The sequence below is a fragment of the Protomyctophum parallelum genome (assembly GCF_964188405.1).
Source record: "Protomyctophum parallelum genome assembly, chromosome: 7".
NCBI lineage: Eukaryota > Metazoa > Chordata > Actinopteri > Myctophiformes > Myctophidae > Protomyctophum > Protomyctophum parallelum.
The window spans coordinates 15,856,439-15,860,748 of record NC_139705.1 but is presented as its reverse complement, the minus strand read 5'-3'; the positions used below and the strand labels follow the sequence as shown (position 1 = coordinate 15,860,748).

The 4,310-nt window shown below is 43.8% G+C and overlaps 1 protein-coding gene across 1 annotated transcript in view; it reads left to right on the top strand.

Annotated features, from left to right (window-relative positions):
• The first annotated feature begins 203 nt into the window (after positions 1–203).
• The window catches only part of camkvl (CaM kinase-like vesicle-associated, like), a 94,410-nt gene continuing 90,303 nt past the window's right edge, over positions 204–4,310 (top strand). The window contains exon 1 of the mRNA XM_083768552.1: positions 204–536. The gene's annotated coding sequence lies outside the window, so the exon portion shown is untranslated. The remainder of the gene's footprint in view (positions 537–4,310) is intronic.

Here is a 4,310-nt window from a genome sequence, read left to right as displayed (position 1 = left end):
AAAGCCTGCCAGTGCCATCACGTGCCAACTAACGTTCTGCGTTTGCACCTTGCACGTTGTTTGTGTGTGTGTGTGAGAGAGAGAGAGAGAGAGAGAGAGAATTGAGAGCGCAGATTATGTATTCCTCATGGGTGGGAGAGAGACAGTAAGTCAGTGCGTGAGTGAGAGAGAGTGGGCGAGTGGGAGGCAGCAGGGTTGAAACAAGCAGCAAACTATAATTCCCACCGAAGAACCAACGGACGGTATTAAAGCGAGAGCAGCTGTTGGCTCTCCGCTCAGCGAGCCCTGGTACACATCAAATCAAATCAACATCAACATCATAGATAAATCATAAATCAGCTGTTCAGCCTCCAGAAACTGAAGCTAGCCTACAATCGGGAGGAGAGAAACTAAAGAGAGAGAGAGAGAGAGAGAGAGACCTTTGCTTCGCTGAAGTTTAGGACAACAAAACAAGAAGAAAGGAACCAAAGTTTCAGTCTGGATTGGGCTGAGAGAGAACACCTGTGTGCACTTCCACAACGCTGCGACAGAACTAGGTAAGCCACGCTTGAAACAAAACAAAAACATTATCATTTCGTTTATTTAGCAATAAAGGGGTCGGTAGATTTCAATCTCAGCTCCAGAAACAGCAGATGTCGTTTTCTTCTACGCTGCGAAATTATTCGAATTGCGTACTAGACTGACTGACTGGGGCTGTCCGCGTGCGTAAAAGTACTGCAGTGGAATCTCTCTTATGATGATGATGATGATGATGATGACAGTGAGAGTATAGTAATTAAAAGTGACTGCACCCTGCTCTCACTTTTTATATAATGTATTAAGATAGCCTAGCCCTAACCTACTAGTTTGGGTTTTTTTGTTGACTCAAAATTGCATGCAGCCGTTTGGAACACGTACATGAAGAAACGATAGTATAGTTGACTATGACGCGATGTAGCTTATCATTATGTGTCATGATAATCATAATTTTCACAGTGTGAGTGTTATGTAGTCTGACAGTTAAATGCTGTAGCAAGACAGACAGGTGTTTCATTAACAGTCAGTCACTCGTCGCAGCATTCTCTCTTTTTGAGTGGCATATACGGAGCGGTGTGTCCCTATGTATGTGTCCAAGCACGGACAGCTGAAACACCTCGCTAATTCCACTGGATGGCACTGTTGAGCAGCGTCTCTCTCTCTCTCTCACACACACACACACACACAGATAGTCTGTGGGGGCAAAGGGGTCTCGGCCCCATGAGGAATTGGACCTGAATATATATATATATTTGCCTTGGTTCGTCCAGTTTGTACTGTACCAGGTCGCGCCTAGGTTGACTTTGTATGTAATCGCGCCGCTCTAACCATCCAAATCTGGCACCTTAACACCGTGTTGCCTGTCCTCTTGTACATGCAGATCATGCAGATCAGGCATTGAAATGCTAATCTGGGTGCTTGTTTTCACCTGCCAGGTAGGTAAGGGTATGGATGCATACAGTACTGTACTCTGCTTAGGCTACTTGTTTACAATGAAACCACCACCAGCAAGAACACCCTGGCTGGCAACAGCGATGCCAGCCTGCCACTGAAACCTTCCGCTGTCCCAGCGACAGAACACGGCACCTGCCGAGGCGGACAGGACTAGCCTGCAATCATGGCATTTAAACATGCTCTTCTGTTTATAATCTAAACACTGTGACACGTTTAAAAAGTGTTACAAATAAGTGTTTAGAACCTAAACGCTTGAGTTTAGTGTGAAATGGGGGGCGGGCCCCCATGACGATTATAAAAACATTTCATCTCTACACACACACACACACACACACACACACACACACACACAGACCAGGGAAGAGTACGGTACAGTACATGTACGAGTATAGTATAGTACAGCACCACTCAGTTCAGGTCTGATTTTCTTTACTAAAGCTGTGCTCGTTGGGCACTGGTCTTCTTGGAACAATGAATGTTGGAAATGCAGTTACTATGTCTGTGTCCCTTTTATGCCCATATATGGAGTTTCCAACGGACTAGACAACGGGCACTGACTGCACTCCCTGCGGGGGTGTGGAACACGTGTGTTGAATCTGAAGTCAGTGGGGCAACAGTTTTCGAGCTACGTGGATTACAGACGTATACACGTACTTACACACAGAGACTTGGTGCATTTATAGATGAGATGTCAGTCAGAACAAACAATCAAGAACAAATCAGATAATTTCACATGTTTACTGTATAGCCTACTGTCAGGATGATACAGGTTTTTGTTTTGGGGGATTAGAGAGAAAGAACTCCAACAGTGTTTTAGCACTTTCTTCTCTTTATAAGGATGGAATACCACCACACTTCTGAAATGGCCTTGTCATACGCCTCTCCTCTCCTCTCCTCTCCTCTCCTCTCCTCTCCTCTCCTCTCCTCTCCTCTCCTCTCCTCTCCTCTCCTCTCCTCTCCTCTCCTCTCCTCTCCTCTCCTCTCCTCTCCTCTCCTCTCCTCTCCTCTCCTCTCCTCTCCTCTCCTCTCCTCTCCTCTCCTCTTCAACTAGTCTTCCTCCTCTCCTTCTCACACACCTCACACACTCCTCTCATCTCCTCTAATCCTGTCTCCTCTCCTCCCCAACGGTGCATTCATGCTGCTGCAAAGATGCAAAACAGCTGTAGTTTGTCTAATTAACACGTGTTAATTATATCCTCATTTGGAAACACCCAACACTATTATTGTCAGCAGCACACTCACTGACAATAATCTCAAAGTGAATCAGGTGTGTGATGATGACTGTCCCCATTAGTAGCCACCACCAATGAATTGAATCTGAAGGACCCCGATGGAAACAAGCCATAGATACAGTAGGCTTTCTTGGGAGTAAAATCATCTCAGCAGACCTCGTATTGAACTGTACTTTTGTCTTTTTCCTTTTTTTAATTGAATTCTGTATTGGCCATATATGGAGCGTGTCGCGGGGCGTGAGTCGCGTGACGGACGGACGGACGGACGGACGGACGGACGGACGGACTGACTGACTGACGGGAGATGCAGGTTTTCATAGTTAACTGCGACCTATGGTCGCAACAAACACAACGAGCTAGACCTAAACGACCATTACAGGTCTGTAACTCTGAGAGTGTACCATTTGGTACTCAGATTTGGTTCCACATGTCCACTCAGAATTATGTGGACGCCCCAATGAAAGAATACTCTTTATTTTTTATTTTTATATTAGTTGTTTACATAGACCAAAATGTTCTGTGGGTCTTGAAAGATTAGTGCAGTGGGCCAGGCTGCACTGTTCTGTTAAATAATTACTATGAATATTTCCCAAATCAATCAAAATGGTTATGAAACCATTACCAATGCCATTCCAAGTATGTTTGATTATTCATTTTTTTGCGATGAAAACAGATCCCAGCCCAGCAGACCCACTGGCCTCAATAACTTGCTCCAAATTTGATCTAAGTTGATGGATGAGGAAAAATGCAAGAGAGAAGAAACTCACATTCCCTGATCAGCATCTCACACAGCTGAATGTTAATTTAACCAAAACAGAAGATATTTTCAGATGGGGGCGAGTCCGTGGCCAAATACATTATTAATTTGGGGGTCCTTGACATGAAATAGTCAATAGTTTCATCTCCAAAATAATCATATTAATGTCAAGCCCTGAGTAATGGTCTTTTTTTATATTACAAAGTTCTTAAAAGTCCTTAAATTGTCATCTGGGGACCACTTGTGACTACAAGAGACATCGCCAGGGAGAGATGAAGTGAGTGATGGATAAAAACGAGGAGATACTGTACGTGTAGAAAATGAAGAAAAGAAATAGCCTGTTTTTGTGTTTCATTTATTGTACACAGCAGCAGCAGTAAACTCCTGTGCATTAATCAAACTCTGAGAGTGTATAAAATGAACCCATAATGGTTACATTTGTAGTATGCTCTCAAAATAAAATGAACATCACTTATTGTTTTTTACTGTATAGCAGCAGGCGGGTAGATGATAGATCATCTCGGCTCTGACTGTAAAGCGACAACGCTTCCACATCTCTCACGCCTATAACGCCAGTCTGTTGAGTTCTCAGCTTTCAGGAGAAATCAGCTGATCTACACCACCTCTCTCAATGTCACATTATACAGTACATTATACAGTGTATGTGTGCCTTTATTTGCTTGCGTGACTGTGAATCCATCCTTTCCCTGCATCTTTCCACCCGTCCACCCACTTACTAAAGTATATCTGTCTGTCTATCATCAATTTATCCGTACACAGACACGTGTCTGTGGCAAAGACTTGTCCATGGAGATTTTTAGATTTAATTTTTTTACACACCAATATAGTGT